The sequence below is a fragment of the Urocitellus parryii genome, unplaced genomic scaffold, assembly GCF_045843805.1.
Source record: "Urocitellus parryii isolate mUroPar1 unplaced genomic scaffold, mUroPar1.hap1 Scaffold_315, whole genome shotgun sequence".
Lineage (NCBI taxonomy): Eukaryota > Metazoa > Chordata > Mammalia > Rodentia > Sciuridae > Urocitellus > Urocitellus parryii.
In genome coordinates this window covers 142,379-166,027 of record NW_027552900.1, presented here as the reverse complement: position 1 = coordinate 166,027, position 23,649 = coordinate 142,379, and the positions used below count along the sequence as shown (strand labels likewise).

General features: G+C 37.8%; 1 pseudogene; it reads right to left on the bottom strand.

The window, feature by feature from the left end:
* The window catches only part of LOC144251954 (broad substrate specificity ATP-binding cassette transporter ABCG2-like), a 28,222-nt pseudogene extending 4,786 nt beyond the window's left edge, over positions 1 to 23,436 (bottom strand).
* Positions 23,437 to 23,649: the final 213 nt, after the last annotated feature.

The window sequence follows — 23,649 nt, the reverse complement described above, 5'->3', positions numbered from 1 at the left end:
AAAGTGTGAAGTGGACAGGTCTACTCTTGAGACTACAAGAAGCAGTTCAGCGTGACACAACAAACAGTGTTTATGTGAGTGCTTTTGTTGTTGTTGGTGCTGTACTGGGTGAAGAAGATAACTAATGGGCAGCAAAAGCCCATGAAGAACCCTTCACTTAGAAACTGGAACTTTAGTTTAAAGGACATAAAGAGTTGGGAAAGGACTGGAGGATGGAAATGGGATTGCCTCGGATCCATACCACTCAAAGTGTGCTCTGAGGACTGGCTGCATCACTGTCAGTGTTTACTCTTCAAAACTCCTGAATTTTGAACCCTTCCAGAGACCAGGATCAGCATTTCAACCAGACCCCAGGTGATGAACGTGCACAGCACTGTTTGGGAGATCAGAGATCATGCAGAGATCAGAGCTCTCTGCATGAGGAAGGATGCCTGTGTGCTAAGCAGAGCAAACCACAAAGAAAATGTCTATGAATCTAAATATCATACATGGGTTCTGTAATGGGGCCTGAACTCTGGACCCATAACTGGGCATCTTCACTTTTATGTGCAAATGACATTTTAAACTTCAGGTGTTTAAACCCATAGATATCTTTCCTTCTGCTGTTTCCTCTCTTCTAGCATAAAGACTCGGTTATAAGGTTATGGGCATCAGAGAAAGCAAGGTCGTGACAAAGAAGGGAAGCCATGAAGGTGGAGTGTGTGGCAGCTGACAAAAAAAAAAAAAAAAAAAAATGGGCCAGAGAGATTCCAGGGGTGATGGACAAAAGGGAGTGACCAGAACTACCTGGTGGCTGGTTCCAGTAAACAATTGAAGTATTCACTGAGCAAATAAGTAAACACTTTGAGATAATGGGAACCAAATCTCTCCTTGTTCGAAATCACTTATAAACATAAAAATGGCAAAGACTAAAAATAAGACAGAGGTGTTAGATTGAAATCAGAAATAGTATTATGAATTCATGGGCTTTTCAATATACACACTAACAGAAACAACTAGAGTTATAGATCTATGTTCGTGCATGTATTTTTATAGAAAAAAAAATAGATAGGGACTGGGGATGTAGTTCATTAATACAGTGGGTAATTAACATACACAGGGCTTTGAGTGATATCTCCAGCACTGGAAACACAAACAAACAATATATATATATATATATATATATATATATATATATATATATATATATATATATAATCTCAGTCTCACATACAAAGGCCCACATGACATGTTGGTAATCAATATATTTCTAAGTAAAATGTGAAATTATATTTATATTATATATGTGTGTGTGTACATATACAACAAACACATTATACATGTACTTCTCAGTTTACTAAGGACCTAGAAGCAATGCCACTCTAGGATCAGTGAGCACACTGAGCAACCAGATATTGATCTCTAAATATTAACTACACCAGAATGAACCAGGGCGCCGGGAAGAAACTGTTTACTCAGGAAATGTACAAGAGAAGCCTAAAGCAGCATAGTGACCACAACGTAAATTATTATAAAAGAATCATTCTGAACATATGAAAATACCAAAGCCACATTGAAGAATTTTCCACTTGTCAAATCAAGGCATAAGAGCTAGTTGTATTCCCTCAGAAAATGCTAATCATTACTCAGGGTAAAAATAGTAATTTCAGAGCAGAGATGTCCAGCAGACACCACCACCATCAGATGATGGAGGCTGCTTCCACCTTCAGGGGGCACATTCCCAGGTGTGTTGCACTGAGAACTCAGCATCCTTTCATGCCTGAGTCAGCTCATGCAACACCCACTGGATGCTCCCAGCAGAGAGTCGTACCATGAACTGTTTCAGATTGGAAGAAGAAAGGAAAAGTGTGTTTCTGGAGAGGATCTTGAGGCAGAATGTAAACTGAGACAGTAGGGAGGATTGGTGAAATTTGAGGAGCCCTGGATTAGAACCTGGCAAAGCCATGCTTATTGACTGGGGAGTGCAGACACAATAGTGTGTCCTATCTGATTGGAGTCTGCAGTAAGGTGTATTTGGGGTAAACAGGCATGGGTAGAAAAAAAGGAAGCATCAGAGAGGGAAGGAGAGGCTGCAGATACAGTGAACTGTGACAGCGGGGAATCCAGGTGAGAGGAGTAGGATTTCAGTTGTATTGTTCTTGGAGACTTTCTATCAGTTGGAAATATGTTTCTTTATTTTTAAAGATGAGATATCTAAGTTTCAACTATTGAAAATTTTCCTATAAATGTTCCTTCACACTTTTTTTTTCTTGAAGGAAATGTCATTTCTTTAATTTCATTCTTCCATACCTTCATGCTCCAAAGCTCAGCAGTTTGTCTCAATCCTCCCATCTCAACTCAATCCTGAGCTGATCCTGTTGGTTCCCTTGAAAACAGACCCAGAAAACATCCACTTCTCACCATGACCCTCTTAGTCAAAGCCCCATCATCCTCCAACAGATCCTTCTTGGGGCCCTCTCTCACTCTCGCTCTACTGCACAGCCTTTGCTCTGCTCTAAAACTCTCAAAACTTCCTGTGTGCTCCAGGGACAGGAAAAGCCATACTTCTTACATGGTCTATGCAATCTGCCACCTGCCCAACTCCACCTCACATCCTAATCTACCTGTGAGGGGCTGAACTGCATACTCCCCAAACTCAGGTATTGAAACCCTATCTCCCAGTGCTTCTGAATGTGGCCACATTGGACACAGCACCTTCAAAGAGGTTATTAAGGTTAAATGTGGTCTTTGAAAGTTGTCATCTGCCTTTCCAATTAGGAGCAAATTAGGACAAAGACACACAAGGTAGCTGACAGCCATCTACAAGCCAAGGAGAGAGGCCAGGGAAGAAACAATCCTGAGGATGCATCCACCTCAAATTTCTGCCTCTAGAGCCATAAGTAAATTAATTTTTGTTGTTAAGCCCCCAGCCAACCTCTGCTACTCTTAGTTTCTGGGTGTGTCCCTCTGGCTTCTCTCATGTTCCACACACATCAGACATGCTCTGCCTCAGGGCCACTGCCTGCTTCTTTCAACCAGAAGTCTTTCTGAATTTACAGCACATCTGACTCTCTCCCAGCTCATATGTCACATGCTTGTGGTCTTCCCTGACCCTGCTGTTATTTTAAAAAGTTTCCCATTCTCACCATGGCCTTCTTTCCCTGTGCTAATGTTTCATATTTCTTGAACCATTTCTTGTTTATTCATTGTATCTCACAAACCAAGAAGGAACTTTTTTTTTTAGCTTCTGAACTCCTGCACCAAGAATACCAGGTACATAGAAGTGATCAGAGAATAAATAAATGGAAAAACAAAAACAAAAACAAAGCAATGTTGTCATAGCATTTACCTTTTCAGGAGTTTAATGACCTTATATGCTGTGTTCCAGTCTAAACCAATTGTGGGCTCATCCAGGAACAAGATAGAAGGATCAAGGATCAGCTCCATTCCTATACTAGTCACTTTTCTTAATTCTTTAGATTCCACCTAAAATACAAATTATTATCATCATCCACACAAATGAACATGGTCATTGTCATTTGGTGAATTAACCTGTACCATTCCTCATAGAAATATGTTATCTTATTATGCTGATTATTCTGTATATCAAGTAAATGACACCTGGGAGAAGGAGGAGATTTCTCAGTTTACCATATGCATAAGCTGAGGCCCAGTGCAGAGTTGTCAAGTGACTGCACCTGATATGAAGCTCAGGCTTTTAATAGTCTTGTATGTTCCTTACTGAGTCAAGTATTTAGTTTTAATAAGGTACAACACTAAAGAATATGACTCTGACAAAAGGAAATACCTATAAAGATAGGAGAGGAAAAGGAAACTACTCATATTGATCTAACCACCTCCCATTGACACACCACCTCCATAACATGATCCCAAGTAGATTGATAAGAAGAGAGTCAACTTGGAGCCAGGAGTGTATGCTTTATATTATGCCATTTTAGCATATCTTCAATTTCATAATTTTTTCCCAAAATGATGCTTTCTACACTTTAACTTACCTTAGAATTCCTGATTCATCTTTTCAGAAAAATCCAGAAAAGTGGATATTCCACTGGGCAACTGGCCCAATCTTTATAACAGTAAATGAGGGGGGAGAGGAGAAAGAAAGTTTTGGGGGCTTAGGAAGTAGGAAACAGATCCAGGATTTGGAGTCTCCAAACACATCATAATCAAATGCTACTCATGGCCCTGGATTAGGTACTATTAACAAATAAAGAATAGAAGATAATTGGGTACATATATCAAAGTGTCATATACATTTATAAACATCCACAATGAAATGTATTATAATAGATTATATAATTATTGTATAATTATTATAAACTAATAAAAAATTCTTGAGTATAAATATGAACTTTATGCTTAAAAATTTTAAAGTGCTACACAAATACATGATATTACCACTACTATCACTCTAGTTAATTTTACATAGCTCCCTAAATAGATAAAAAATTTAAAAAACCTTCAAAAATATACTAAAAATGTAATTGCTGGGCATGTAGGAAACCTTTGCCTACAGGAGACTTTACTTGAAGTTTTCTTCTACTTTAAGTAGCAAATTATGACCAATGACATGAAGTCTTATGATATTCAGCTTTTGAGAAGGTAGTCAGTACTGAACAGAGATTAATTTGCAAACAAAAAAGTCAACAAGATATTGAATATCAAATGTCTTTCCTATTTTTTCATCTTCCCTTTACATCCATGTTTATTTACAACCTTTAAAACAAAAAATATTTTTTAAGGTTAAGAAAAGCATAATAATTGTGAAATTTAAAAATCATTTTTATTAAATCTTCATTAATCATTAATCTAAAGCAATTGTCTATTGTATCTTTAATAATACAAATGATTGTGAAAAAGAGATGGACTTCAAACAGTTGATGATACAGAAACATTTTTCAGTTTGTTCATTGATAATGGTTTTGGTAAGGTAAGGAAATGTGCTTATGTAACAAAAGGTAAACAAATGAAAAATCCAAAGGAATGGTATTATTAATTATATAGTGACAGTAATTATTAGGTAATCAATCATATCATTTGAATAATCAGGCTATAGTTATACATTTATGTCATGCTTAAATACCATAAAAAGCTAAAAAAATCATTTGAATCAATTTATTTATAAGATTCTAAGAAGCCAACAGCTGCCTTTATATGAGTATCAGTCCCCTAAATGAATCACTGGGGACTGATTTAGAACAACCATATTCCATGCTTTTCTAATTATGTCAAAAGTAATCAGAGTGTTATCTATAACTAAAAGAACACATGAAAAAAGAATCCTTAGATTCTTGTCACTTATCAAATCCAGAAGTGTATTTCAAAAACCATGCAAAAATGTCCCCCAGAAGATGAAAGGGAGAAGAGCAGCTAAAAGAGGAAAGAGAAGAAAAGTCAGTGCAAACATATCAAATGATCTGTTTCTTTTTTTTAAAGAGAGAGAGAGAGAGAGAGAGAGAGAGAGAGAGAGAGAGAATTTTTTAATATTTATTTTTTGTAGTTATTGGCAGACACAACATCTTTGTTTGTATGTGGTGCTGTTTCTTAACAATGAGGGTGGGAGAACCATGGAAAAGGCCATTTAGGGCTCTCTCCACATAGCCCACTCTCCATCCCCAGGATTACACCATAGTTGAGATTGTTTCTTCACTTAATTTACTGCTTCAAAATAGGAATCTGGTCACTTTTCTCATCACTACAAAAAATAGCCAGTTTTGACCACACACACCTTAGGAAACTACTTGGGGCTGAGGATGTAGCTCAAGTGCTTGCCTTACATGCCCAAGGCCATGGGTTCAATTCCCAGCATCACACACACACACACACACACACACACACACACACACAAAATCTAAACTTTAGGAAACTTCTGATTAAGGTCACATTGCCCACAGAGGGAAGTCCTCTTTACTGGTTTTGATTTTCATATTGCCTTGGAATATGCCACTTCACTCAGATTTAACTCTGTAAGGACCTTGTAGATCCTTATTTTTTTACACAGGATAGTCATAGTTCTTGGAAGCTGAAGAGAAGCTGAGAACCACAAGTTTTCCACCACTGTCAAGGTGGCCAACATGACGTCATTCTGAAGGCAAATGCCATTTCAATAAAAAAACACTGATTTTTTTTTTTTTGTCAGACCATTACTCCAGTGAATGTAAGTTAATGCACAAAAATAACTAACCCAAGAAAAATTTCTAGGTAATGGTGAACTTTCAACTCTAAACATTTCAGTGACTCTACACAGAGCTTCAGAGCCCAGGGAATAATTTTCCTTCCCTATCTGCACACCCAGATGGAATACAGGTGATTGTGATGACTTCTAAAAACTTCCAGAATGCTTTGTATGAGGATTTCATGGAGGCTTCTTTTAGGATAAAAAGAATGGTGAAGGAAGGGCAAAAAGGACAATAGTAGAACCTTTTGGAAATCTAGAATTGCTATCACTGCCTACAGGTTCATATTCCAGGTTTTTTCTGCCTCTACTTTTAACTCCTCCCTTGGTCTTAAAGGAGATTATGTAAAGGTTGTGTAAAGAAAGTTGGTTCTGAGCATGTTCAATTGGAAGCATGCTAAACTATAAGCCAAGGCTCTTCCTAAACAGAAACAGGGGATATCTAAAAGGAAAACCCACTAATACTTACCTGTAACACATATCCTGAATTACATTGGAAATTGGCCTCCTCAGGTACTCCATGTACCCAGACATCTCCAGATAAACCCCTGGGATCTTTCCTTGCAGCTAAGACATCTAGCAACCTATAATAGGACATATTTGTTGTGAGTTTTCCTTCCTACAAAGGCCACATCTCTCACCTATTCTGAATTCAAATTCTGTTCATGTTAGAAAATGAACTAGTCAGAAAGTTCTGTGCTTTAATGTGTGTGTGTACATGCACACACAAAAATCCTTTATTTCCTTTTCATTATGTGCTATAAGAAAGCCCCAAAACAGTAAAGCAAGACATTACTGGCTTATCTAGTATAACCCTTTCAAATGACCCTCACCTGGATGGACCCAATCCAGGCAGTAGGCACATTTATCTCTGATGTATGCCTTCACTGAGACCTTCAGCTCCTTTTCTACCCTTTTAATAGTATTTCCTTATCTTTCTTCCTCATTAGCTCATAACATGGCCAACTGCTATTTGCTAATGATCTTATTATGCTCTGTTTGTAACACCAAATTTAATAAGACTATCTGATCCTAAGATTAAAGCTAGTTCAAATACAAGTTATCCTCAAGACCTAGGATCAGACAGGACATGAACAGAAAATGCATGTGATTTGTAAAAGCACACTGAAACAGGACCAAAAAGACTTATTTACACTTTCTTTTGTACTCACAAAGATTTGCTTCCACTTGAGGGTCCCATGATGGCATTAAGGCCAGGTTTCATGACCCCACTGTAAACACAAAAACATACTGATGTATTATTTCACTTTTTAAAGAGTTCTATTGTTGTGGGGACAAAGAAGGCAAGGCACCGAAGTTAGCAGAAAAGTTTTATTTGGCTGCAGCCAGGTTCAGAGGGCATAGCTTTTGCTGTAATCAATTAATCCCCTGAACCCTGAGTTCAGGGAGTTTCAGAGTTTTATACCTAGTGTGTAAGGGGAGGAGCTCAGAAGTTCACATAAAAGCAGCTTTTTCTTTCACTGTTCTGGGCAAATTAACTCTTCAAGGACAACACCTGAGAAGGGGAGAGCTTCTTCTCCCCTTTCTTTCCTCCCCCTGCCAGCTGTTACCCATGGAGCCCATTTGTAACTTATCTTAAAAATGTAGACATCTCCATGAAGCCCAGCTCAAGGCCAGAGGCCTTGTTTGAATATTTCTTCAAAATATTATACTGGATATACTTGTGAAAAACAAGTAAGGGAGTGTCCAGCACCTGGAGTGCTGGTATCTTCTCAGCCAGTGGCCAAGTAAACAGGGCAACACAAAAATAGGAAGTTAATCTACATTAGACTCTTTCTCAGAGACTCTTTTGCTAATAGTCCTAAAATCAGCCAGGTTAAGAGTGCTTTTCTGTGGAGAAAGGAGGTGCTACTTCACTATGGTTTAAGGTCTGCATTCATTGAAGGCTGATGAAATTGCAGACAGATAACAAGCATTACAGCTCAAAGAAAAACATCATTAATTAAAAGTCTAGCATACATAGGATATCAATCACTAGTCAGGAACTATAAGAAAAATACCTTAGAGCTCTAAAAATTCTTTTCACTTATTCTTGAAACTACTAATCCCTTTTGGGAAATGACACATTCCATGTCCACAGTCCATGAAATAATTAGCTAATTCTCTTGGATAATCTCCATGACTCTTACTCTTCTTAAAATAGTTTCTGAATAATGTTTGATGATCAGCCTCTTCAAATCCTGCTTCTCAGTCAAGTTACACACAATTAATGAGCTAATGATTTGTAGACTATCAGCAGTAGTGTTCTTACTTTTAAAATGTATTCAGAACAAAAATCAACATATCGTAAGTAGCATCTGTGATAATAAAAGCAAATGTGACTCCATTTTGTTTTGTGACTCCATTCTGTAAAACAACAATGCTGAGTACAAGGGTCATGACTGGGGCAAGATGTTCTTTTCCTTTTGCTGTAGAAGCCTTTAAGAACAGGGAACTACCTAATGGGACATTGTTTCTGTAACTAGGGTGATTAGGCTAACTGTGATTGATTAGGCTTCCTGCTGTTTGACTGCACTCTCTGGCTTTTGTAACCTGGCTTGCTTGCATTGGCTAGACAACCCCCCCCCCCAGCATTTCTTTTGCAGTGTTCAGGCTTATCAGGAGCGCCCTTGCAATAGTTCGGGGCTGATCAGGGGAACAGCTTTATGTTCTGGTCAGCCGCCACCGGTGTGCTTCAATAAAGGCTTGATTCAATTATATATGAGTGGTCTGGAAGTCAATTTATGAAACCCCGGGATGAACCTTTAACTATAACAATCAAAGCCTGGAACAAAGCACTCCAGAGTATAAGAAGCTATCACCTGTTCTTTACATTTGAGAAAAATATCTTACCAATTAACAAAGCAAAGCACACACCATGATAGATGATTTACTGCTTTGTTCAGTTTCTGATAAATGGACTGGAAATTGCTCTGCATCCTTCTAGCATGGATGTCCTTTAGGGATGCACAGGAACAGAACAGATACAAGTATGTTTCAATTAAATTAAGTGTGTCCATGAGGGTAGGGAACACTCAGAGTAGAAGGAGGTGTAGCAGTATAGACTGTGTTAAGACCCAAGATAAAGTCAGAGTAGCAGTATAGACTGTGTTAGGAGCCAAGATAAAGTCAAATGAGCTGAATTTAGTCCTAAATAAAAGAGGTAAAATTACCAAGAGGAACCAAATGGAGGGAGAGACCTAAAGGCAGGAACACTGCAGGTGCACAGAAATGATGAAACAGCGGTCTGACTTCACCCATTCATAGCTCTGGTGTCTATGCCAGTCTCTCTTCAGAATTGCTGTGTACATCAAGATGTGTTGTTTTACAGTGAAATCAGTCTTTATTCTAAGCACAAGCTCAAAGCCACAGCTATGCTTCCTCATATACTGATTCCCAGGGATGTGTTCCAGCACATCTGCCCCACAGCACTCATATCCATTAGGATTTTGGCATTCATGGCCTGGGACACCTGATCTGTGTCACAATGATACTAGGGCTGCTGGGGACTGGGGTGAAATGTGATTTTCACTTTGCTCATTGACTGAGGAGGATCTCATTCAATCACTGGACTACCATAATGAGGATGTGGTAAACCAGGAATAGGCTGTAACACAGAAAAATCTTACTCTTGTGGTAACCTTCCTCTGCCAGTGTAAAGACATGCTAGTGACTGGGTATGTCTGGGGGTATAGGTCAGTGTTAGAATATAGGTCAGTGTTAGAGTGGGTAATTAGCATGCATGAAGTCTCAGGTTCAATAATTAGCAACCCTCCAAATTCAAAATGCTTGGGTAAACACTCAAAGTGCATTTTTCTACAGTTACATTTTTTTTTATTATTTTTTTTTATTAACCCAGCAACTGCTTCTAAAATGAGCAGAAACAAAACTTATTATTTTCTATTGCCTAGAAAACTCCCCAGGTTTTTAAGAAATGAACTCAAGGAAGGAACAAGACATCCTGAATGACTCAGCCAGAAATTGAATATGAATGTATTAAGACAAAACATTTCACAGTACTGCTGTTTGGCTTTCTCTAACACTTAAATCCCAGTGTTATAGCAAACAGTGGTAGGGGTAGAATCCTAAATGCCACAGTTCCAATGTGGAACAGTGGCTAATTCCACATCCATTCAGGCAACACAATCATGACCTGCCTATTCTGCATGGTCTAGGACATGGGCTAGTGGTGAGAATAAATCAAGCAGACCTGACAAAGTCCCAGACCCCTGAAGTACACATTCTAGTCCAGAGATAAGCACCCTACAGCTTGTCACTTATTTTCTATTTTCACAAACACTGGGATTGGACAGAGCCATGCTCATTGGTTTAAGTAGAGTCTAGAGCTGCTTTCATGCTACAATGACAGTTAAGTCCATCAACTATGGTCCACCATTCTTGGTTTCCCCATCCTCTCTCCACCTTTTTCTAGCCCCTCACAAGCCACACCCACCTTATTTTCTCCTTTACAGCATGTGCCTGGAGAACTCTTCCCTCATACTCTAAACCGGCGCCAACCAGACTGTGTCTTACTGTTACCACTTCTCCCTCCTGCTCCCCACCATTACACACAGCACACTGAATCCCAAATACTAAGTACACGACATAAAAGACACCTAAATAACACCTGTTGGATCTATTACATTTTACTGAATAAAGGTCCACTCTTTGGTATTGTTTTGTTTATGGTCAGAAGAGGTAAATGTCATTCCTGGGGCATAGTCAACCTACATAAACGCGTGCGCGCACGCATGCACACACACACACACGCACACACAATTTTCATTTTCTCAGTCTCCATGCACCTGGCTCTCCAAAGAAATGTGAGGGGCTTCTGCTCTGTGTCTGAATATTTCTATCAATCATAGCAAACAATGCAGGGAAACTGCTCTAGTTTTCTGAATCTCACTAGACTACAAGATTTCCAAGAACAGAGGGCATATCTCTGTCACTAGCATCTTGTATAGCACCAGGCATCTACTAGGCAATGTCTAAAATGTATAAAAGAGGCAGAACACCCTCACTTCTTGAGAAACCAGGATACAGGCTATGCTCCCTTCTCCCCGCCAGGAGAGGTCTGAGTTACTATTTTTTAAATAAAACATGCTTTTGTTTCCTCGGCGTGCTTCTCTAATGTTATACTTCAACATTTGAGGAAGTGGAACTCATCATTGATAACTCGTGGTATCACTACCTAAAATGTGTCTGTCTCAGAAAGCACATTGGAGTAGTGAAATAAAAACATGTTCTATTTCATTGTTTGGAAAAATTAGGGTTACAATTATATCCCGACAATCAAAAAGCAATAAACTATACCACCAGGCCTTTTTTCCAACAAAATACAAGGCTTATCTATGAAAAACCAAATGGCATTTTAATTGTTCAGTTTCTCAAAGAAAGATTGATGCCCAGGGTATAACCACTTTTAGGAATTTTTTTTTTCATTTCAGTTCCTTTCAAAGCTAAACACATACTTAACAAGTGATCCAATCATTTCAGTCCTAGTTTAGCCCCAAAGAAATGAAAGCATTTATCAATATATCTGTATAATCTAAATCTTAAAAATAAATATTCATAGCAATTTATTGGTAATATCCCAAACCTGGAAGTTCCCTATAGTTCAATAAAGTGGTCCTTTAAAAAAAGTTCATGCACATACTTGACATCTGATAGTTTCTGTTTCTCAGTTGTTTTCTGATTAAACAGAAAGCCTCTCTTATCTTTTACATAATAACAGATGCTGTGAAAACTTAACACAGGCCCTTTCTGGTCACTGGTGGTCGTCCCAGGTTGGTCATCAGAGTTTCTTTGTGACATGTGGATTAAAACCAGGTCATTGTTGGAAGACATCTGGAGAGTTCTGTATTTCTGTAGGAAAAAAAAAAAGCAATAGTAAGTTGATAGTGCAGGGAAATGAGATTTTAAACATCAGATAACAACACATGAACACTGTATGTGTTCTTAGTCACTGGTGTGGTCGATAGTCACTCTGCTACCTCAGTCGCAGGGAGTAGAGACAGGGAGTCAACACACTGACAATGGGAGCTGGTGAGAGCTGGCAGGTGACAACTTCAGTTAACCTCCAGGCAAGCTAATTTATTTTTGGAATGCATACAGTTGTTATAGGATTCAGGTAGGGTGTGCCTGCCAACCACACATAAGCAACTTAACATCTATAAGCCAATCATCTTATGCCTAATGTAACCACACTATGAGGAAGCACTAAATATTGCTGTCATGATGGAAGGCAGTCTGGAAGGGTCTTTGTTCCTATGGGAGGGGGACTTTATGAATTGGGGGGTTTTATGCCCTGAAGCATCTGACCCTCAGTTTCCTGACCTGGTAGTCTGATAGCTTGGCAATGCTGACCACAAGTGCTGAGGATGTGGTTTCACAGACGGAACTGAAAGTTATTCTAACAGAACACATTTAATCCAAGGTTGTTTTAAACTGGTCTTTACAATGAACAGACTACATTAATGTGATAAGAACATACTTAGAATCTGTAAAGGGAGGCAGATGAAAATTGGAATACCTGCATTCCAGTTAAAGGTCAAATTCCCAAATTATGAGATCTTAATGAGTAAAGAATCTGTAAATTATTCAAAATCCATGAAAGAGGAAAAAGGCACCTGAGAGTCTTGTCTGGCTTAAAAATCATACTTTGATACAACTTTAGTTCAGAGACAGCCTACATGATCATTATGCAGCTCCTGTATTTTTTTAATGTTAGAGTTAATAATATTGTTACTATCAAAAGGAGCTTAGCCTCTAAGGCAGGAGCAGGAGAGATTTCTTTGAATAAATAGTTCAAAATTGTACAACCCTTATTGTGCACTTTCAATCAGCTAAAAAGATAAACACCAACATTTATTGTTTTGCACTGACATTATTATATTTCTTTAATGGACAAACATATGAAAATTATGAATTATATTTAACCAATAGTCAAGCAGAATAAGGCTATAAAACAAAATTGAATATTAATGAGTGATGTTATTAAAAACAGGTAGTTAGTGTAGATAGGTAATCGGTCAGATAGAAAAAAGGAGTCTGGTTAGGGTTCTGGAAGTTGGAGACCACCCCTGGGAAATTGAAATATTAATGCTTCCAGAGCCCTTAGATTACCTGGCTTACCTGCCTATACTGCCCCTCCCAGAAGATTGTTAAAGAAGCACTTCCTGAGCAGGCAGGAAGCTGCTAATTAATGCTCCTTGGGCTGCCACTCCCCACCTGCCCCAGCACTCCACTTTGGCCCTTTCCCCTGCCCATCTGATTCTCACCTTTTGACCTTCCCAGGAGCATCTACTGGGCCTAGTCGCTGGGAGGAGAGAGATAAAGGGGAAGAGGGCAGGAGAACAAAGGAAACCTAAAAAAAGTGGCAGGACACTCTCACCTCTTGGGATACCAAGACACCAGCTATTGTGCGCGCGCGAGCACACACACACACACACACACACACACACACACACACACGCCCCCCAACTCCCATCTCTCTCCCTGGAGTTTTTGTGTTACAATTTTTTTAATAAAACCTGCTTTCTACACTTGCCTTGGCCACTTCTCTAATGTTCAAACTTTAACATTTGAGGGAGCAGAACTCATCAATAATATCCAGCAGTATCAAAATTACAAAAGATCCCTTAAAAGGACTTAACAAGCTGAACTGAGCTTGTTAAGTAGGTTTGAAATTCTAAATGCAATAATTCTAGTTTTCATTTTTTAACGTCAAAGTCATTTATGAAGTACTTTCTCTCTGCCTATGGTGGACTGGCTGCTCCAAACTAATAATCCTCCTGAGAACAGCCACAGAAGAAGACAGAACATGAGGAGTGCGTGAAGAGTTCCCTGATGAGAGCAGCAAAGCCACAAAGACTGGAGGAACCAAAATCCCAGCAAGGAGGGAACAGCACTGGGCAATTCCAGCACCCTTTGCCTTCTCCTCTCTAGGGTTTGCCAGTGCAAACTTCACTCTGGAGCCAGGTACTAAGAAACTGCTAGAAGGATCATCCAGAAGCCCCTAATATATCTGAGAAAATATTTCAGCAGTCTTCCAGCCTTGAAAGATTGTGGCTAGCAAAGGTAAGGATTCTGGAAACCCAAGCTTTTAAGACCCCAGAAACATTGTAGCCTGGAAATATGGGAAAACCCCAAAGAGACAATACTCTGCTTGACCAAGGTAATATGCTCAGACTTTGCTAGAAGAAAGTTAAATCCACTTTCAAAAAAAAAAAAAAAAAGATATCAACAGCCATCCATGGTGGCACATGCCTGCAATCCCAGTGACTCAGAGGCTGAGGCAGGAGTATTGAAGCAAGAATTAAAGATAGGAAGTTAGTGTAGATGGATGATCAGGTCTGATTGGGAAGATAGAAGCTGGTGTGGGTCAGAGAAGTTGGAGTCTGCCTCTGGGGATTGATATGCTAATGTATCTTGAGCCCTTCCTCCACCTTTACTGAGATAACCTGGCCCAGGAATTATTCCTCCAGGTAGGAGCTGTGAATTAATGCCTCCTGGCCTGCTACCTGCCTGGATCACTCCACCACTTGGCCATTTGATTCCCAAATTTTGGCTTACTCCAGCCTAGTCACCTACACAGGATGGGGAGAGAAAAGAGGAGAAAGAGGGCAGGAGAACAAAGAAAATATAAAATATATAAAAAGGGCATGACACTCCCACTTATTGGGATACCAGGACACCAGCCTATGACCCCTTCTTCCTGGAGAAGTCTGTGTTATTATTATTTAAATAAAACTTGAATTCTATGCTTGCCTTAGTGTTTCTCTGGGGTTTAATCTTCACATCTGAGAAGTAGAACTCCTGTCACTGATAACCAGCAGTATCAGAATCACAAGTTTAAATCCAGCCTCAGCAACATAAAAAACCGGGATGTGAATATGGCTCACTTGTTAGGGACCTCAGATTCAATCCCTGTTAATGAAACAAAATAAGATATCATCATCCAAATTTTTTCCACTTATTTATTTATTATTATTTTTTTAAATATAGGACAATAGTGGAATGCATTACAATTATTATTATACATATAGAGCACAATTTTTCAAGTACATGTATGAAGACTTGAATTGGGTGTCAACATACCTTATATACAGAGATAAGAAAAATTGTGGTATATTAAAATTGTACTAAAAGTTGTAATGCAAAAAAAGCACATGTATAATGGCATAAAATGGCATGAACATACTTCATCATCCAAATTTTTAATCTAAAATTTAAAATGACAAGGCATGCCAGAATATAGTAGCTAAAGTTCTAAAAATCAGAACATAAAATAAGACTCAGAGGTAATGCAGACTAGAGTTATAAAACAGACATTAGAACCACTGATTAATATGTTCAGGAAAACATACATTATCACCAAGTAAGTAGTTTTAAAAAAAATAGTTAAAAATTCAAATTAGACATAGTGTTGCAAATCACTATACCCAGCTACAGAGGAGACTGAGGTGGGATGGGCGGGGGGCGGTCAGAAAAGGGCTCTCCAATGAGGCTGTTGAGCAGTCACTGAGGGTGACCATCGGGATGTGCAGTGCAAATCTATGTAAAATAAAGAGAATAACAAACCCCAAAATAATGTGGCCTGGGAAGAGGGAGTGAGGAAGAAGGCATGTACTGGGAAAGGATCATTGATAACATTGATCCTTTCCCAATACATTCTTTCACAGTGAAGGGACAATCCCTAGCAAGGAAGTAATCATCCAGTGACAAAACAATCCCTGGGAAGGAGATACCCATCAAGACTAGAATGGCAGTCTCTGGGAGAAAGCCAAAGCATTGATCCTTCCCCAAATAAATCCTTTCCCAGTGACAGTACAATGGGACCCTAAAGGGAAAGAGATAAGCACGGAACACTGACCCCAGACTTTCCATCTTCCCCAAGTAAAAATATTGCCCAGTAAAAACAAATTTCAAATTCTCACAAACCTGTTTTCTGAGTGCTCAAACTGACACATCTGTCAATAATTAAGTCATTCTCATTGTAGCATATGTAAGCACAGACTCACCCTTTGGCCAGTGGATGATTTTCCATCAGGAAAGTGAGTCCACCAGAGGCATGACTCCCCTGCTGATTAAAGGTTGTGCTGATCCATGATCCACTATTAGCACAAAATTACTGATCCTTCAGTAATTTTGTGCTAACAGTATAAGCACTAGTCTAAGGAACCAGCAAAGAGGCCAGAGTGTCTGAAGTGTGAGAGAGGGCAAGAAGACAGGGCATAAGGTCAAAGGAAGGACACCTCAGGCAGATCCTACCATGGACCACAATAAGGAATTTGTTGTGGACTGGGAATGAGACTGAAAGGTACCAGAAAGTTCGGAGTGAAGAAATGACACGATTTAACTATATTTACAAGAACCACCCTGAGTTTTATCAGGGGTGGAGATGGAGCAAGGAGATCACATAAGAGGCTAATGTAACAATCCAAGAGTCAGCATGGGTACACTCTTCTGAACTCTCCTTTGTTGGAAGATCTTGGAAGACTTCTTTATCTCTGTATGTGCTGCCCCTGTGCAACACCACTCAGGTACTCCAAGAACAGAAACAGCACCAGGTTTATCAGACACAACACACCAAGAGCACATCACCTGTAGCACTCTCTCCTGTTCTACAAGAAAATGGGGGTGCAGGTGGGAAAGGCATAGAACTTTAAGAGGAGAACTTCATTTCCTCATCAAGGACATAACCAACAGAGGATTTGTGAGGGTTTTTTATGATCTTAACTTGATCCAAACCATCCCAGTACCCTGCCTCACCCAGCCCATGATCAATTTGGGGAATAAAAAGAGTACATACATAATATGTTTGACTTTTGGTCCCATGGAATCTAGAGAAAGACTCATGTATTCACTCCTTTGAATCCAAACAAGAGAAGTAGGTATTAAGACTTGGGGGAGTGTGTGTCTGAGGGGTAGTCAGGAGGACACCCTGGGAAGTCCTCACCCTTTGTCTCCTCTCATCACCAAATTGACCCCACCCTACTGGCACCCTGTTTAGACCTTCTGTGAGAGGGTAAATAAAGTTGGCACTTCTCAGTCATTTCCTCCTCTTTCTTTCTAAGTCTCTTACCTCCCTTGGCTTCAATGGGAGATCATAAGACACGTTCCTTTCTAGAATCTACTTTTTCATCCTTTGGAAAAATTGAAATGAATTACCAAATGCAAGCTGGGCCTAAGATTTAAATTCCAGCTATATATGTCTTTAACAGCAGCAAGGTTTTTCAGTCAGAAACCTAACAGATGGAACTATGAGCAACAAAGAGCAGGAACTCTGGTTCAGCAGGGTCTCTGACCAAGCCAAGATTGTATTCCCATCTTGTGAAAACAAATTTATTTAGAGTCCAGGATGGAAGCATCAGGTAGAATAGCAATTCTTCTCTGTATTTATCACCTATTCCTGACTTAAACAACTAGTACACTACTAATTTTGAATATTATTCACTGAATATTTTATTTCTGTATGTCAGATAACTGTGTAGCTCAGAATTAGATATCCACTCTTATCAGTCTCCTATCCCTTGTGGAGAATGTTTACTCATCAGTATGGGTTTTTTGGGATCATAATGCATGAATGACTTTGACTATATAATAATATTAATGTTAACATATGTTAATAATCACAGAAGTGTACTTTAAGTAGGAGAGATGGGTGGTACATGAATAAAATCAGACATTACTGAAAAGGAAAATGTTATGAGACCAAAAGCATCTAGATTATCAATCTTCCCATTCTGAGTTGAAGTCAGCATTGATTATTTTCAAGAACAGATGAGGTTTTGTAGGTCTATATAACCCACAGATACAGATAGGGAGGCCATTCAGGCTCTTTAATTTTACTAAAAAATTCAATCCTAACTTCTCATTTTATAGTATGTGGTTTATACTAACACAATGTAAAGCTTCCTCATTGATGCTGTCTTTATCTGCTACCAAATCCATATCAAAAACAGCACAATGTCTGAGTTGACAGATAAAACAATTACCCTCTCCTGATCATTACCCTCTCCTGATCATTACACAGGGCAGATGTGGAAGGAAATGTCACAACATATACTACTATACATATGTTCAATTTCTATGGGTCAATCTTATATTTATACACAAACACACATGTTTTGAAAATTAATGACATTTACAGAGTATTTAAGAAACAGGAAGTTTTATTAGAGGGAATCAAAAACTTGGGACACATTAGTGAAATTTACAAGGTCAAAGGCCAACGAGAAGGCTGTTAACCAATCATAGAATTATAGAACTGTTGTACTAATGTCTGAATATTTGTGTCCCTTGAAAGTTTATATATTGAAATCTAATGCCTAGTGCAAGCATTAAAACATTGTGATTTTTGGAGGTGGTCAGGCCATCAGGTTGCTCTCCTAGTGAATGACAATAGTGCCATCAAAAAACATTCCAAGGGACTTTCTTATCCCTTCCAGTTTGTGAAAAACACATAAGAGGGGCTCTCTGTAAAGAGACCTCAGTGTACATGGAAACTGCTGGCTCTTTTTCTTGGACTTAAAACTTTCTCTCCCCTCACGCTGTACCCCCACATTACTAAAAGCATTTTGTGCTAGAAAAGAAATTTTAAAACTTTTCTAAATGGTGAAAAACATTTTGAAGTAACAAGGTGGTTATCAGAAACAAAGATGGCAAGGATGTTAGAATTATCATAGGGAGTTTTAAAAGTCTGATTAATATGCTAAGATTTCTAATAGATAAATTAAATAGATACACACAAGTACAAAAAGACCAAACTATAAACTGCCCACATGAAATTTACTTTAAATATAAAGATGCACATGGCCATGTGGTGGTGCATGCCTGTATTCACAGAGACTTGGGAGGCTAAGGTAGAAAAAAATCACAATTTCAAGGGCAGTCTCTGAAAGTTAAAATAAAAAGAACTGGAGGTGTAGTTCAATGGCAAAAGTAACCCTGGGTCCATTACTGGCACTAAAAAAAAAAAAAAAAAAAAAACCTGTTTAGAGGTTAAAAGTAAATACATATACATACAGAAAAAAAATATGCCATGCCTACACTAATAATACCAAAGAAGAAATAGCTATATTTAACATAGACAGAGCATACTTCAATGTAAAGTTATCAGGACAAAAAGACTATCACATAAAGACAAATGGTCAGTTTTCAAGAAGATGAAACATCCCTTTACATGAATATGTCTAACAACAGATTATTAAACTATATGCGGCAAAAATTAGTAGAAATGCATGGAGAAAAAGATGAATCCATGGTGGAAGACTTTAATATTCCTTTGTTAGAAATGGACAGATCTAGTGGCATAAAATCAGCACAACCTAGTTCAACTCAGCATTGCACCTGTGTGAACTGAACATAAAAACCACTGACTTGTGTTGCATAAAGACAGTTTGCAATCTATACATGTAGAAAAATGAGAATTCATACCCTATTTGAATCAAATATATTATATGTCAAAATCATTGTATTGTCTTGAGCAACTAATAAAAACAAACAAACAAACAAAAAACAAATTAAAACAGCCAAATAGTAAGGAAAGGTTTGTGATCTTATGAGAACAAAAAATTTAAGAGAACTAGAAAAAGCAGTAGGTCACATCTTTAAATTTCTTTAAAAAGAAATGGAAAACTACTCTTTGTAATCAATTATAACATTATTACATGTATGTTATATATCAGAGTTTTAGTGGTGATAGTTTTGATAAAATTGTAGGTGAGAATAATTTTCCATTGGTTTAGGGACTTAAATACTTTTGATGTAATAAAAAATCCTTTGAAATAGATTAAATAATTAATATTAAATATAAAAAATTGGACTATTGAAGAAAACCCCCATAGTTTTATGTGATCAAAATCAGTGGAATAAATTTTAAAAAATAATAAAGACAGTTTGGTCAAATGGACTGCATCTATAATTATCCCAAAAGATTATAAGTAGCTGAAAAATCCCTGCGCCCAGTGACATGGAAGCTGTCATCTTGTTCTGTCAAATGCACTACTCATATGTTTGGGGTGATATTAGTATAAACAACCTATATTGCTGCTAGTCAAAAAAGTATAGCATATGAAGTTCTGTATAGTACATAACACTCTATAGCAATGGTAAGTGATGATGTTGTTGGTTAGATATTTACTATACTTTTATTATTACAGAGTCTACTCCTACTTAAAAAAATAAAGCAAACAATAAAATATTTTTTAAAAAAATAAAGAGAGAGAGAGATAGAGAGAAAGAAAGAAACAGGAGGCCCACCAATCCCTCTATAAAATCTAGGTTTATCTCCAAATAAGGCCTAGCCATTAAACAGTACCATATGTGACCAGAGTCTTAGTGTCCAAGTGTGTGCTGTTACACTTAGGGTAAGGACAGTTACAATTGCAACAAGCCATCTCACAACGTGCACTTAGAACATGTACTACTGCATGAGTTATAGATAGTACTGAGGGTGTTCTCCATTGCCATTCCCAAGTCCCCTCTACACCCCCATGTGACACACACACACACACACAAAACATTTCCCTAAAAAATAATTGCCATAAAAACAGGCAAATGGAACAATGGTAGAAATAGAAGACACATAGATAAACCCACTCAGATACAGTAACCTGATCCTTTTCGGGGGAAACAAAAAAAAAAAAAACATTCCTGGGAGAAAAGACAGCCTTTAAAACAAACAATGCTAGGGAAAAAAGGTTACCTGCATATAGAAGAATGAAACTAGACTCCTTTCTCTCACCCCATATGGAAATGAACTCAACATGGATCAAAGGTCTAGGAATTAGATCAGAAACTATTCAACTCCTAGGAAAAAATGTTGGTGAACACTCTACCAATATAAATATAATTACTTTCTCAATAGGACTCTTAAAGCTCAGGAAATAATGCCAAGTGTTAAAAAATAGGATGGCATCATTTAAAGATTTTCTGTACAGCAAAGGAAACAAGTATGTGAAGATAGAACCTAGAAAATGGGAGAAATTCTTTGCTAGCTATGCTTCTGACAGAGGAATAATATCCATAAGATGTAAAGAACTTCATAAGCTTAACGCCAACAAAAAGAACAAAAGCAAATAACCTAATCAATAAATGGGCAAATGAACTAAACAGACGCTTCTAGAAAGAAGTCATAGAAATAGACAACAGATATACGAAAAACTGTTCAACATTATTAGCAATTAGAGAAATGAAAATTCAACCTATTCTGAGATTTCATCTGATCCTAGTCAGAATGGTTGTTATTTAGGATACAAACAATAATAAATGTTGAAAAAGAGGATGTAGAGAAAACAGAGCACTTCTACACTATTGATAGGATTGTACAAAAGTACCACCACTATGGAGGCTGCTGAAAAGACTAGAAATGGAACCCTCATATTTCTAAGCTGAACAACTCTTTAGTATTTATCTTAAAGAATTAAAGTCAACATAATACAGTGAAACACACACAATACGTGTTTTTAGCAGCCCAGTTCACAATAGCCAAGCTAGAGAATCAGGCTAGGTATCCATCAACAGATGAATGAATAAAGAAAACATGGTATATATACAAAATAGTTTTATTCAACAATAAAATAAAACTCTTTTTTTCTGCCATGTGCAGAAAAAAGGATGAAATTTGAAGGTATTATATTAAACAAAATAGGAAAAAGTTAGAGGGTCACATGTTTTATCTCATCTGTGGAAAGTAAAGAGGAGAATGAAAAAGAAAGGTGATGGGTGGGGTAGTCTTCCGAAAATGGATGGAAGATCAGTAGAGCAGAGGAAAGAGACCAGTGGGAGGGAGGAGGGGAGGGAAAGGGATATACTAGACAACTATGTTGACCAAATTATATTGTTATATTGTATACATGTATGAACATGTAACAGTGAATCCCACCATTATGTCTGAATATAATACACCAAAAATATAGAAAAAAAATTAAATTAGAAAAAAAAGTAAATACCAGGTAAAGCTTCTTTAAAGTGTCAGCCTCAGAGGAAATGAATGATCATTCCCTTTCTATTATGTCCTCCAAGATGCAACTTTTTTAAGTGCTGGGGGCCTTTCAGTTCGCCTGTATCCATTCCAATGTTCAGGGTTAGGACAATGTTCCTCTCTGAGTGGTGTTTTATTTTCCATTTACCTTTCTTACGCTCACTTCAAATGTTTCATGGATGCCTAATGACAATAAATGCAGGAACAGGTTTTGCATATATGTGTGTGTGTGTGTGTGTGTGTGTGTTTTGATACACCTTATGGGAAAAAAAAAGTGTTCCCTAAAGGAACCCCCTGAATAATGTCCAGGGCCCTGGAACAAATACACTCAATTAACATTTGTTGCTATGAAACTCTGTTTATTGAAAAAGAAGTGAACATTTTTTGAAAACGGAGTGAACATTCACAATTCTAATATTATATATATATATATATATAATATAAATATATAATATAAATATATAGTATAAATATGTATTATTATATATAAATATATAAATTATATTATATATATTTATATATATATAATTAATATATATATCATTGTTATACATATGCTTTTTTAAACTGATAGATATAAAATTTAGATTTTTGGTTTGTATTTTTGCAATATTTGAATGTTTTCAGTATTATTTTTAATAAATGTTTTAAATAGTTGGCTAAATTTTAAAATTAGCTACTAAAATTAAAGTAGCCACAGAAAAATTCTGAAACAGAACTCAAGAACTCTGTAGTAAGTTACCTAAACTTGTGAGCAAACTTTATGTCCTAGGGATGAGAAAAAGAGTCGTTTGGACAATTCCTTCAAAACACTAATGCTAACAAGTATTTCTTCCACCAGCAGTAGCTCTCATTTCATTTATCATTATTAACTTTCCTTCTCATCACACATTTGGGGACAATGTTTGTAAAATAAAAGAGTTTTATCTTAACAGACCTGTGCAGGACTCCCCACCAGACCCAGGATCACTTGCATTGCCACATTATTTTCTGAAGAAACATTCTGAACGGGCAATTTTTATTTCCTACTTTCAAATCAAACTGCCAAGGGTACATCTCAGTCATGTCATTTGAGCAGTGTGCTCTTTTCTAACACTCATCCACCTTTCCTGTCACACAAATTTGCTCACTTAATAATAGTCCAACTGACCAAGGACACCAGTCTCAGGACGCCTGCGCTCAGAGGCAGAACATTGAAGCACATGGATATAAAGCAGGGATAGGGAGGTCCAAAGGCTTCAGCTTGATCTTCTAACATGCCCTGAAGCATGTTAGTTTGAAGCATGAAGTTTGCACTTCTCAAGGACACCAAGCATCAGTGCTGCCCTGGGAATCCTCAAGCACTTTCTCCAGGTCTCTGCCTGCTCCTTCCTGATCCTCCCTTTTCACTGGAGGAGCAGAGTCCGCCTGGGAAGGTGCAAGCAGCCCTGCTCAGGATTGTGGGCAGCGAGCTGGACAGCAAGCAGGCATGTGAACCTGACTT